Source organism: Balaenoptera acutorostrata, chromosome 19 (assembly GCF_949987535.1).
Source record: "Balaenoptera acutorostrata chromosome 19, mBalAcu1.1, whole genome shotgun sequence".
NCBI classification, from domain to species: Eukaryota; Metazoa; Chordata; class Mammalia; order Artiodactyla; family Balaenopteridae; genus Balaenoptera; species Balaenoptera acutorostrata.
The window spans coordinates 8,792,824-8,807,726 of NC_080082.1; positions in this window are offsets into that span (position 1 = coordinate 8,792,824).

Here is a 14,903-nt window from a genome sequence, read left to right on the forward strand (position 1 = left end):
TGAATGTTTGTTGATATTTTTGTTTACATTAATGGAAAGAGGAAGGTGAATGATGTTTACTAGAGCTTTACTGATTCATTAATGATATGTGTGACTACTTTGTTGACTCGAATAATAGCTTTCGAGTACTGGAAGAATATTCCCTCAAATTTTTGTGCTATTCACATTGTCATAGTTGCAGACACGATTTTAAGGTTAATCTGTACTATTAACATTGTTTCCAACACGTTCTCAATTCTGCAGAAACAATACCACGGTAAACTGAGCCTTGATTTGTAGTGTTTGCCTCTTTCCATGGTGTAAATATTCCCAACATGGCTGATTTCAAGCTACCAACCTGACCTCAGTGAACACAAAGTTGGGAAGAGATGTACAGTAGCACATCATTATGTAATATTTTTATCATACACATACAGTGGATGTAAATAATCTAAAGAACATAGTTAAATGTAAAATAATCAGGAATGGTCAGTTAATTTTCAACAAAGGGACCAGTGCAATTCAGTGGGGAAAGAAGTTTGTATGGAAAAAAAATACTTTGATTCATATCTTACATCATAGACAAAAATCAATTGGAGATGGTTCACAGACCTAAACATAAAAGCTAAAACTATAAAGCTTCTATAAGGAAACTAGGAGAATAATCTTCACAACATTTAAGTGAGCAAAGGTTTCTTAGAACACAAAAAGTAGTAATTATAAGGGGAAACATTGGTAAAAATGGACTTCAATTAAATTAAGCAATTTGTGCTTCAAAAGTCAGCTAACTCGGGCTTCCCTGGTGGCTCAGTGGTTGAGAATCTGCCTGCCAATGCAGGGGACACGGGTTCGAGCCCTGGTCTGGGAAGATCCCACATGCCGCGGAGCAGCTGGGCCCGTGAGCCACAACTACTGAGCCTGTGCGTCTGGAGCCTGTGCTCCGCAACAAGAGAGGCCACGATAGTGACAGGCCCGCGCACCGCGATGAAGAGTGGCCCCCACTTGCCGCAACTAGAGAAAGCCCTCACACAGAAACGAAAACCCAACGCAGCCATAAATAAATAAATAAATAAAAATTTAAAAAAAAAAAAAAGTCAGCTAACTCTAAAAAGTGAACAGACAAGACACAGACTTGGAGAAAATAACTGCAATACATATATCTGACTTAGGATTCATATTCAAAATATATACATACCTATATAACCGATGAAGCTCAATATTTAAAAGATAAATGACACCATTTAAAATAAAATAGAAGACTCAAACAAGAACTTAACAAAGAAAAATATCAGATGGTCAATAAGCACATGAAAAAATGTTCAACATTAGTCATCAGGAAAATACAAACTAAAACTATGACATAATGTTATACACCCACTAGGATGGCTAAAACAAAAGAGATTGGCAGAACCAGATGTTGATGGGAACCCACTGGGAGTGCAAAATGGTAAAATCACCTTGAAAATCAGTCCAGCAATATCATAAAAGTAAACCTATACCCACCCCATGACCCAGCAATATCACTCTTAGATGTTTACCCAAAAGAAATGAAAGCGTATATGTACAACAAGACTCTTAACAAGAATATTTATAGATATTTCATTAATACATAACTATGAAGAGAGCCCAGATGTTCATCAAAGTGAAACAGATAAACGACTTGTGATATAGCCATAGAATAGATTACTACACAGCAAGAAAAAGTAACAAACTACTAACACATCACAACCTGGATGAACCATCAAAACATTATGCTGAGCAGAAGCCAGATACAATTGTACTGCTGTGTGATTCCATTCAGTTGTAGTATTGAAATGGGAAAAACTAATCTCTGATGAAAAAAATAAGTCTTAAAGCTTTTTTCTTATTACCATCCAGAAAGCCAGTCAGTGTAAACCTCTTAAACGAGCGTGTGTGTGCACATAACACACACTCACATTCCCCACACAGCCTTCCGACAGATGATACCAAACGTGACTTAGCCTTCTCCTTCACCGAGATGCAAAAATTGGTTTTTTTTTCCCCTGCTCGTACAGAATCCTCTGTACTTAAGAATGCAAACTGTAAATCAATACCCACGTCTTAAAGGTGACATTTCAACAACTGTACATCCTGGAGCCTCTCAGGATCTCAGGATCATTTTGTTCCTGTCAAACGTCTAACTTTGTAAATAATTTATGAGCATCCAACTCCACATCTTGCAGTACTGGATGAAACTCCTTCATTTTGTATGTGTATGTCTTCATTCAAATAGCCATTCATTCATTTGCTAACCATTATTGAATACCCACTATGCGCCGGGCACTGGATTGGGCAGTGTGAACGTGGAAGTGGAAAGGACAGGCCCAGCCTGAACTGGGGAGGAGGAAAGGTTAGATATCAGATTATGGATCGCACCATAAATTTTCCTTGTAATGATTGCTTTTTTTAAAAAAGGAGTTAAACAGGGTAGGCCTCCTATGAACACATTTACCAAGAAGTCCTCATCTTGTCTTGGATGGATGGAGAATAAATAAAGAGTTTGGGATTAACATATATACACTACTATATATAAAATAGATAACCAACAAGGACCTATCGTATAGCACAGGGAATGACCTCAATATTTTGTAATAACCTATAAGAGAAAAGAATCTGAAGAAGAATGCATATATATATAAACACACACACACATATATACACACATATACATAACTGAATGACTGTGCTGTACACCTGAAATTAACACAACATTGTAAATCAACTATACTTCAATTAAAAAAAAAAATATATATATATATATATCAAGGAGTACTTCCTGGAGGAAGAAGCTTTTGAGCTGGGCTGTGAATGAAGTGCAAGAGTGTACATGGAGGGGGCTGATATTTCAGGTGGCTGAATCATTGTGTCAATAGTCCTGATACACAGAAGAGCATGTTGTTTTTAAGGTTCCAAGAGGAAGCTTATCATTGGGGAAAGTAGAGATACAAAGTGAGTCTAGTGAAATTGGGAAGGTCTGAAATAAGCAGGACTGTGTTAAGAATCTCTGCTTTATCAACAAATAAAATCAGTGGGAAGCTATTACAGAGAGTTGCACTTTAGAGGGATGTGATCATCTGGGTACATTGCGTAGAACAGACTGGGGAGTATGTGTACAAGCTGTGGGGAGACCAGTTTGACGCCAGCATGTATACATCATAGACAAATGCCCCTACTAATGTCCAATGAAAGACCTGCTCTGAATTCTGTGGACTCTAGAGAAAACTTAGATGGCCCTACTTTGAACAATTAACAAACATCCTGGCATTGCTTTTCAGACAGAAGACTGAAATCTGAGAGGCTTAGCAGAAGGAGTTAAGGAGCCCATCAAGAGGAGGATGGACAGACCAAAGAAAATAGCCCAAGGGAACAGACACCTGAGATACAGGTATGTTCCAGTTATTTTTTAAATTTTTATTTGGATTCAGCAATTGAGAGCTTGTTCTGTCTCAGAACTGTACCAAATGCTTCATATTTATCAGAGTTAATGCTCACCTCCATCCTACAAAGCATGTAGTATTACTAAATATTTTTTACAAAGAAAGAACTGGAAGTTTAGAGAGGGAGAGTACCTTGAGGTTATACAACCTGTAAGCAGTAGAGGCAGAACTTGAACCCAGGTCTCTGCTGGCAAATGTTGGCTCTTCACCACCTGCACTCTTTTTTTATTATTATTTATTTATTTTATTTATTTATTTTTGGCTGCATTGGGTCTTCGTTGCTGCGTGTGGGCTTTCTCTGGTTGCGGCAAGCGAGGGCTACTCTTCATTGCGGTGCACAGGCTTCTCAGTGCGGTGGCTTCTCTTGTTGCGGAGCATGGGCTCTAGGCGTGCAGGCTCAGTAGTTGTGGCACACGGGCTCAGTGGTTGTGGCTTGTGGGCTCTAGAGTGCAGGCTCAGTAGTTGTGGCGCACAGGCTTAGGAGCGCCACGGCATGTGGGATCTTCCCGGACCAGGGCTCGAACCTGTGTCCCCTGCACTGGCAGGCGGATTTCTAACCACTGCGCCACCAGGGAAGCCCACCACCCCCACTCTTTAACCTCTTACGCTGGTTCTCATTTGCTCTGTTCCCATTATACTTGGGAACAATTTCGGGTTCTTCTGTACTTTGCCATAAATACATAGAACCTTAGCTCTAAAAGGATCTTAGACATCAGAGAGGCCGATCCTCTTAGGTTACAGGGGAGCAATGTGAGACTTACGGCTATGCTGGGAGCCACCCAAGGTCCCCCAGCAAATGTTGGGCAAGTGAGGTACAGAACCTAGAATCTTCCAGCAAACCACACTGCTTGTTCAGCTCAATCATTCCTTTTCAAGATGGACAGATTTTGCCATCATAAAGCTTTACTGAGCCTGTGGCCTCAGTTGGTCAAGAGAGGAAGTTCTTTTTTTTGCGGGGGGGGCGGTATTTTTGAGCTTTTCTCTTCATACATAATTGCTTACTGAACCAAACCTATAATGCATATATACATTCTTTTTAATATTCTTTTCCATTATGGTTTATCCCAGGATATTGAATATAGTTCCCTGTGCTATACAGTAGGACCCTGTTGTTTATCAATTCTCTATATAATAGTTTGCATCTGCTAACCCCAAACTCCCATTCCATCCCTCCCCCACTCCCTCCCCCTTGGCATCCACAAGTCTGTTCTCCGTGTCTGTGAGTCTGTTTCGTAGATAGGTTCATTTGTGCCATATTTTAGATTCCACATATCAGTGATACCCTATGGTATTTGTCTTTCTTTCTGACTTCACTTAGTACGAGAATCTCTAGTTGCATCCATGTTGCTGCAAATGGCATTATTTCATTCTTTTTTTATGGCTGAGTGGTATTCCACTGTATTTATGTACCACATTTTCTTTATCCATTCATCTGTCGATGGACATTGAGGTTGTTTCCAAGTCTTGGCTCTTGTGAATAGTGCTGCTATGAACATAGGGGTGCATGTATCTTTTTGAATTACAGTTTGGTCTGGGTATATGCCCAGGAATGGGATTGCTGGATCATATGGTTATTCTATTTTTACTTTTCTGAGGACCCTCCATACTGTTTTCCATAGTGGCTGCACAAACTTACATTCGGGGTGGCGGGGGACGGTTCTTAAACACTGGTCTGCAAACAAAGTAATCATCAAATGACTGATATGAAAAATCAGATGAGTTTGGGCACTAGATCTAGACAATTATTTTGTCTGGTCTCCCCTTCTCTGATGGGAGGAAGAAATGTTACTTAACCTGTATTAAATGTTGAGCATTTTAGAACCTGCAGCTGGACTCAGTGCTTAATTATTCACAGATTGCTTAGGGCCAAATGCTGTCTGCTGGGGCAAGGATTCTTTGGTTACCTACAACTCCAGTGCAGAGAGGAAAACTTCATTTCACAACAGCAAAGGAATAGCCCCCATTAGGTAGAATGGTAGACTAGTTAAGCTTTCCAAAAGGGAAATTTGCATTATTTAGCCTTCAAATTTTACATCAGTACCTGAAACATAGCACAAAGTACCTAGAAGATATTTGATAATCTCTAGTCTTGCGTAATTAAATGCAATTAATATGTAGCTATTCCGGATTCTGGAACTTACAAATCTGTCAGCAGTTCTTGTTGGCAGGAGAGCGTCCAACTGGGAACAGTCTCTTCTGGGTGGGAGAGACTCCGATTCAGCAGCAGCAAACTTTAAGATTCAAGATAGACTCTTCGTGTTTCCACCAGAAGACTTGGGGCTCATCTCTGTTGTGAACGGGGGTACTTGGGAAGCTCAGGATCTATCAGAATGCCAGGGCTTGAAGATTTTAGCAGAATTTTTCACTTTCAGAGATGCAGTCAATCGTCTCTGGGTGCACCTAGAAAGAAACGTTATCTTCAGTGCTATAATTGAATTGATTTTCTATTTTTAAGATAAAGAACATCAACTTTTCCAACCAGAAGGAAATCTCTGCAGGCCGCTTTTCCTACATCTCTGTCTTAACCCTCTCCCCTCTGATGAGTAGGTATTAGTTAATTTCTGGCCCATCAGTATGTCTTCTCAACCTCTGGAGAGACACAGAGCTCTTTCTCCTTCCTGCTGGGTTGGCACTATGACTTTTCCCTGACTGTTCACCACCATGGATAAACTCGCTCAGAGCTGTGGCTAGCAAACAAAACCCTGGAGGTATTTAAAAAAAAAAAAAAAAAAGACAGGGTAACGCGATGTGTGGAATTGGGATTAAGCTCTGAAAGGTTTTTAATTCTGTCTCCACTGTTTACTATTTGTGCGACCTGAGACAAGTGAAGTGACATCGCTGAACCTCAGTTTCCTCGTAGACATAACATTTTTCTCAGGTCATCATGATGGTAACACACAATCCCTCCACTCTGGTTTCTTGCACAGTCCCTGGAGCAAGGTGAATCCCATAATTATTCTCTCTCTGTTAAAAAAAAAAATTGGTGTCAAGCCCATATATCATTTTATAAATCCAGAACAGGTCCCCTTACTTCAAAAAAGACACTGTGAAAACTTTAAAGGAAAGATAGATAGGACCGAGAGTTGAGCAAGGTTCTGAACGAAAACAAGAGACAACCAACAATAACAGGGGATTTGCCGTAATCGTTTCTGAAGATCTTTCCTGAGTAACTCGGGGCTCTTGCACAATGGCCAACCGTGAATTTGACAAACAGAATGATTGTTTTGGTCTGTGGTAGGTCAGGGCACAGCAGTAGACCAGAAGGTCATGGAAAGGATTTAAATTGGGTAAATCTTTCAACCCCTTCTGACAGATTAAGTGTAGTCAGCCTTGATGGAAACTGCCAGTGGTAACTTCTGCATTTCCAAGGACCCACACGCAAGCTGACACCTTGGGTGTTAATAAGCATTGCTGTGTTTGCTTTGGACGCGGTAATAAGTGCGAAGAGAATGAGACCTTCCCTAGATTCTTAGACATAATCACTTCTTGGATTTCACTAAGTTGAGGAATGAGGTTTCTTATTGAGGCTGCAAGACTAGATGATGAGGTCATAGCCCCTTTTTGGTCGCTGCTTTAGGCCAGAGACCCAAGCCAGACTTTCAGCTTCCAGCTAACACATTCAGAAGAGAAAACACATGGTCATAATGTATAGATTCTGTATTTTTTAGAGGGAGTGAGCCTTTTGTTCTGATTGCCTTCCTCTTGTTCCCACGCACACCCTCAGAGTTCCCGCAATCAGCCACACTCACTAATGGTGACAGACACGGATGGGATTTCAGGGAGCCTTGCATTTTTTTAATTTGATGATGAGGAAGAGAGAGAGTATTGTGTATGAATTGGCCTGTCTCCTACAACCCCGTGGTATCAAGATGAAGCAATGCCATCAAGAAAATCAAGGCCGAAAACAGGAGTGAAAACTCCCAGTAGTAAATCTGAAGAGGGAGTCCTGCTGTTTAATATAATGATAATATCAACAGTTGGACTATTTACAGTAGTCCCCTCCTATCTCTGGGGATATGTTCCAAGACCCCCAGTGATGCCTGACATCTCGGATGGTACTGAACCCCGTGTATACCGTGTGTGTTCCTGTACTTTCGTACCTATGAGAAAGCTCCTATTTAGTCAGCTACTTTTAACCTGCTTGTATTGAGATTGTGCCTTGTCATTCATAACAACGCACAGAAGTTTCGTTTGGGCTCTCCTACCCTCCCCGGCCCACAGCACGCTAGTGGCCAGAGTTGACTCCCGCTTAGCCTGGAGAGAAGACTTTTTCAGCGTGGGATTTTCTCGGGACTTTGGAGATTTTATGGTTCAAGTCCCCGCTCTTTGTAGGCTCCAAGGACCCTCAACTTTTCAGTCCAGGGGGCTCTTTCCACTTGCTGTCAGGAAGGAGAACTGGCTTGGGGATCATCTCCAAGATAGGTGGCCTGGACTCCTAACCGGCACTTCCTCAGAGCCACGCCCTCACCCAGTAGCAGCTCACATCATTTTGCCGGCCTCTGTGTGTGACCTTTCGTTCTTTGCTTTCCTCCTCCTCTTTCCATGACTAAACTTTAAACTTAGGGGTCACGACTTTCATCTGTGCATCCCTGGCAGTTTGCCTAGTGTACTGCATACGGTAGGTGCACCATAAATGTCAGATATTGTAAGAAGGAATGGGAGATGGCTCAGTCAGCATGAAACCCGAGGGAGAATATATGGGCCTCTGACAGGCCCACTCTTTGGGATCTTTCTACCCGGGTGACTCCAGCCAGGACGGAGAGGGATGCTTCCCCAGCACTTCCCTAGCCAGGGTGGGTTCCTCACTGTGTTTCCAGAACCATCGCTCTTCCAGGGCCTAGGAAAACACTGACGTCACAGAGGAAATGGAGCCCAAGCCTGGAGGTTGGGGAGGTATTCCTCACAGAAGGCCAGGCATCCCTTCCTCAGATGCCTAGCGTGCTTTCCAGATCAAGACTTGGAGAAGAAGCCCAGCCACCACCTCCTCTTTCTTTCTTTTTTTTTTTTAATTTATTTATTTTTGGCTGTGTTGGGTCTTCGTTTCTGTGCGAGGGCTTTCTCTAGTTGCGGCAAGTGGGGGCCACTCTTCATCGCGGTGTGCGGGCCTCTCACTGTCGCGGCCTCTCTTGTTGCGGAGCACAGGCTCCAGACGCGCAGGCTCAGTAGTTGTGGCTCACGGGCCCAGTTGCTCCGCGGCATGTGGGATCTTCCCAGACCAGCGCTCGAACCCGTGTCCCCTGCATTGGCAGGCAGATTCTCAACCACTGCACCACCAGGGAAGACCCCCCTCCTCTTTCTTAATGCCCTGCACTCAGCTCCTGTGACCCCGTTGCCCATCTCGGGCAGCCCCGGCGCATCTCACAGCTGTGCACTTGTTGGTGCAATCCTTAAACTCCCTGGGCTCCACTAATGGCTCTGTGCCCACCTCACAGCACTTTGGGAAACAGGCACAATCAGGTTTTAACCTCCCTGCCTCTCCTTCCCCGGTGCCTCTGATATTGCTTTACATACACATTCTCAGAAACACATCTGTCTCCTTCCTCGATGAGTATGGTGGGAATTATTTTTCCCTGTCCAGGACCCTCAAAATACTTGTCTCTCCTATTGGGGTATATACCCCCCAGGTTACATCGTAGCAACAATGTAACATTTTTTGATTGGTTTCTACCTCCCCTGTAAGGCCCTTGAGGGCACAGATGAGGTCTTTTCATCACCGTCCTGATGGAAATCTAGGACCAGAGGCTTACACGTGTTAGGCAGTTGGTACATATTTATGAAAAGAAATGGGATAAAACAACCTGGATTGAATAGATTCATTAAATGGGGCGTGATCCAGCATACCAGCCATCTGCAAAAGAATGTAGATATTTAACAAGCATTTAAAGTATCTTTAACTCTTTAAAATGGTCTTAATAATCTGCTTTGGGTAAAGGAAAGTACAAGAAATGAAAATATATGTAGGAATCATTGTGAACCATGATATACTCGCTAGAATGGCTGAGGAGAAAGGGCACGACAGTGTAAAATGATGGAGAGGGTGTGGAGCAACCTGAACTCCCACACATTTTTGGAGGGAGAATAAAATTGTCAAAACCACTTTGGAAAACTGTTTAACAGCTTCTCGAAAAAGTTAAATACACATCTACCTAATGACCCAGAAATTCTATTCCTAGATATTTATCCAAGAGAAATGAAGGCATGAATATACAAAAAGCCTTGTCTGAGAACGTTCATAGCAGCTTTACTCATAAGAGCCAACGACTGGAAAAAAGACCAAATGTCCATTGATAGGAAAAATGGATAAAGAAACTTGGATATAGTCAAAATGGAATATTATTCAGCAAAAAAGAAGGATAAACTGCATAGATGTAGCAACATGGATGAATCTCAGAAATAATGTACTGAGTGAAAGAAGTCAGACACAAAACTACAAACTGTACATACAATTCCATTTATATGAAATTCTAGAAAATGCAAAACTAAGCTATAGTGGTAGAAATCAGACCCGAGGTTGTTTCTGAGGTGAAGAATCTACTGGAAAATGGCGCAAGGGAACTTTCTGTGGTGATGGAAACATTGTGTGTCCTGGTTAGAGGCAGTGAGGTTACACAAGTATATGTATTCATCAAAACACAGTCACCAGGGCGCTGAAGAGCATTTCTCTGTGTGTAAATTATAACTCAGTTTAAGGAAATCACTTTGGATGCATTGTTTCTCAAGTCTCAAACAAAGAAAAGCCTAGAACTGGGGAGTAGAAAGTGACCTGGGGAAGTCATGTGGTCCCACCCAGTATGTAGCTGGAGAATCCCCCAAAGAAGTGACATGTTCATAATCACTGAGACTTTGTGGCTGAAGCAGGAAAAGAACTCAAGGCCCTTCATGTGCAGGAGGGTTATGAGCCATTGAGTGACCACTTGCAATGGGAATGCTGACAATTAAGTCCACCCTGCACTCTACTGGCTTTAATATTATCAGTTAATTGGCCACTGAACTTTGGTCAGCCTAGTGTACCCATCTACCCACCCCTGCTCTGACCCAGGCCCCTTCACAACCTTTCTGACGATACTTCACCAAGGAGGATGATTTCCCAAGCTTTATCTCCATGAAGACCAGTGTGGAGACTAGGCTAGCTAGAAGAAACCAGAATTGCATTATCTCAATATAGGGACTCTGGTTTTGAGATCACTCTTAGGTTGTTGGAGAGTCTCTAAACAGCTCTGAGGGCAGGTAGAGGAAACCCTAGTAGCCAGAAATCAGGAAAAGTATCCTGGGACCAGATTCAGGAGAAATCCAAGCTTCTCCAGAGACTGAGGAGAGGTCACTGAGTCAAGCAGAAGAGGGAGTGAGAAGCAAATCCACCTATCACCTTGCATCGCGCCTGCAAACCAAGCTGGGCTATGTGCTGTGTTCTAAACAGTCTCTCCCACTTGCCAGACTCAGGACCCTCCTGGTGACCTTCACTCCCACCGTTGGCTCTTTACCCTTTACTGTAACCAGGCATCACTTAGATACCCGTGAGGACGGTAGAGAGGGTCCACCAGGCGGGATGTGGTCTCCAGCCCCATCATTTCCGCAGAAGACAGAGAAGGGGCCTTATTAAACCACGGCACAACTCTGAGACAAAACCTAAATTCTGAATCTTAAAAGTATCAGGATGGGACGTTCTCTGTAGGATCTGGCTACATTGCGTATCAACTTAGACGGAAGGAGGCATTTGGCGGCTAGCTGATTTTGTTCCTCCACTGCTCCCTGTTTAGCCAGGGACTTCCTCAGCAGGGCGTCCACTCCACCTCCTTCACTGAGGACCTCTGTATGTCCACTCTTACTGGAAGTGGGAACTCATGGGAAGGCCGGCCATGAGTTCCCAGCTGAAGGCTGTCTCTTGGAGAGAGGAAAGCTAGCTAATAGCTGTGCAAAACTTTTTTTGCAAGCTCCAAGGGGCCATCTCTTATTTCAATGCCAGGCACTTAGTAGATGCTTTAAAAAAAAGAAAACACACACACACACACATATATTGATTGGGTAAAGAATGAGTGAACATTTGCTTTCTGGAATCTATGGCTTTTCATCTCAGTGTATTCTGGGGGAAGGAATCAACTTGAGGTTTGGAATCCAGTCAGTCTGTTATTTCAGGGCATCGCCTTGCCATGAGATGTGCTGTGCTATGCTACGCGTAACACGTAACTTCTCTGAGCCTCAGTTTGTTCATGGTCTATATGGGGCAAATAATAATATGTAACTTAGAGCAGGGGCTTTTAGCCTGGAGTCCAGGAGTCCTTAAGGAGCCCTTAAAATTGAATGTCATGTTTGATACATATGTACTTTTATGAAGGAAAGAGTTTTAGATTTCATCAGATTCTTTAACTAGGTTAGTGACTTTAAAAAAAAAAAAAAAGAAAGAAACCACTGTGGGCTTAGACTTTTTCATGTATATGGAGATGACATATATAAAGTGCCTGGGAATGCCAGACTCCACTGCAGCTTCTGTACAATCCCTGGCTGGGTGGAGGGAGCCGTCCGAGCTCTGTACCAGGCTGTCCCAACGCTGTGTGTCTGCAGCCCTCAAGATACACGTTTTGAGCAACATACTAGGTCATCATACACAACCCTTTCCTCGCTCTGGCCTCAGTTTCTTGTCTGTAATGTGAAAAAGTCAGACTCGGTGTTCATTCAGACCTAGCAGGTGTTCATATCCTCACTCTGTGAGGAAGGACCAAAGTTCTTAGCTCTGCGCTTCTTTCTCCCGAGGGCTAAGGAGAGTGGTCTCTGCCTTTTAGCTCCAAGAATGTCTCAGTCGATGAATGGAAGTTAATTTTGGTGCAAAGACAGTCAGGAGTCTGGGAAGAGGGTGGGAAGGCATTCTCAGGACCACGCGAGGAGCAAAGTAGATGGAGACCTTCGGGCTTGTTCATTGGTAAGGGGTGATGGGGTCACGGTGCCAAGGTTTTGGAGGAGCAGACGGGTTCAGAGGGGCAGAATGCAGGTGGGGTCACAGCTTCTCTGCTCGTTTCCAATTGCTCAAGCTGCAAAAGGAAACTGAGATAAACACGTGTGTTTGGAGGACAAACCACCGATCTGCCTAGATTTAGGCAGAAAAGAACCTCATTGGCTCTGTTCCTCTCTGGCTTGTTTCCAGGGGCTCTTGAAGCTCTCTTGTGAGAAAAGCACACCTCCTGTGGACCCCTCGTTTAGGGCAGCCTTTGAAACACACACTCTAGGTGGCTGTGGGGAGGGAAGATGGGAGACTGAAGCAGCCCCCCCACCCCTCGCCTGAGGTGAAGGCATCCGGGAGAGGTGCACAGAGAACCTGGTCACCCTTGGTTAGTTCTCCCCTGGGTCCGTTAGGCGTCTCCAAGCATAAACTGAGTGAGTGTGTTGACCAAAATACGTTAGATGGGAAATTCCGGCACTGGCTAGATAAATTGGAGACGCCATCCACTTTCAGGGTGCTGTGCGTCTCCACCGTTTCTGTGAACTGGATGCCTTCACGTTGTAGATATCTTAATATCATGTTAGAGTGTGTCCTACTACTGCCTTTCATTGCCTTAAAACACGTTTAGTAATTTGTCAATGCAGTGAGTTTTCTGGATGGCAGAGCTCCCTGGGGAGGCAAGGGCTGTGCCGAGTTCTTTGCCATCCAGATGGTCATGGGACAGAATACCCCCTGGAGGGGATCACCCTACCCCAGGGAGCTGCTAGACCTTGGAATGTGGGACAGCCTGGGGCCCCTCCGCATTTATGGGGTGAAGGGGTGGGAGTTGCCCCACCTGCTGGTTTGGCTACCTTAAGTCCCATCCTTATCAGGCTTGGTGGCTCCCTAGGAATTCTCTTAGTCTTGGGCCCCCAAAGGCCGTGTGGGGGACACACCTGTATGGGCATCACCTGTACCAGCCCACTAAGCCCTGGACTCTGTGACCTCACAGCACTTCTCCAGCGTCTGGTGTTTGCCTCATCCTGTCTGCTAGACTGTGGGGTTCCCGAGGACAAGTCTAGGTTAAAACCCGCCTCCCTCTGGGAAGCTTCCCAGACCAGTCCCTCAGTCTCCACCATGGCAGCACACTCACAGCCTGGACCTCAGCTTCTCTCATAATAAAGGTCACTTCCCAAGTTGAATTATAACCGTTCACACGTGCATTTTCTCTCTTTGTCTCCTTTGTTCATTCCAGAATTCTTTTCTCTTTCATTTTAGTTCTTTCCCTCCCTACCACCTGCTTGTTGTCAGTTTTAAAGTTCATTTGTTCAATCATCATCTGCTCATTCATTCATAAAATTTATTGAGCACCTCAGCCCCTGCCATCATCAAACTCACAGTCTAATTGGTGAGGCAGGCAGTAATCCGATCGTCTTTTAATATAAATAAGTGAACAAAAGAAAAGGAAAGTTGAAAACTGTGGCAGGTGCCGTGGAGGGGAATTACATTATGTACTGAGAGTGTAGAATATTGGGATATGACTCCAGAAAGTTAGGGAAGGCTCCCCTGAGGAGAGCAGGAGACTAAGAAATGAGGAAGGGAGGAGAGAGTTCTCCAGGAAACGAGAACGGCATGCGCAAAGGCCCTGCGGTAGGAGAAACCATGGGGTCTGCTAGGCCTTGAAAGAGGGCTAGTCGGCAAGCGCGGAAGGATCCAGGGGCAGCATGATGTGAGACAAGCTGGAGAGGAATGGGAAAAGGGTTGATTGGGCAATTGGTTGAATGTGCAGTTGGATGAATGAATGGGTGAGCGAGCGAGAATATTTCCTGCATCGTCACAGGGAATGATGAAAGAGTATTGGTTTTCAAGCCAACGTGGTTGAGTACCAGTTGCGCCCCTACCTAGCGCTGGTCCCTCTGTGATATGGGTGAAGTCAGCTCTGCTTGCTGAGCCTCCGTGTCTGTATCTGCTGTGACGGGGGGTGGGGGGGCGTCACCGCAGTGACATTTTACGTTATTCCTCTGGATGTGCTTGTAAAGTTTACTCCAGGGTGTGCCGGTGGGTGCTCTAGGCAGATGCTTCCCCAGGCACGATGGCCCCACGAATGCATCAAGCCAGCCTGGTGTCAGGCAGCAGGGGGTCGGTCCCATCTGCCTTCTCACAACACACCATGCCCAGTGACACAGCACATCCCCAGCTCCCCCTGGCCTCAAGGCGCCAGTCGAGACACACGGGCACTCAGTGTCACCTCGACCGAGGAGCCATCTGAGGGCAGACTCCCTTGTGCAGAATCACTTGTGCAAAAATAATAATAACATGAACAGTGAAATGTGAGAAGTCCTAAATCGTGTGAGTGGGAGGACCTGCCTGCTTTGGTATCAGAGGGCAGGAAAGCCTGGTGTGCCCACCCCTGCCGTCTGTGCTGCAAGCTCCCCAGGTGTCCGCGCTAGACACGTAGCTCACCCGCACCGTAGCTGTGTGTCCTTCCGTTTGTTTTCAGACCCCGCTTTGGGTCGTTCAGCAGACAGCAGTGTTCGCTGTGCAGAGAGCCCTCG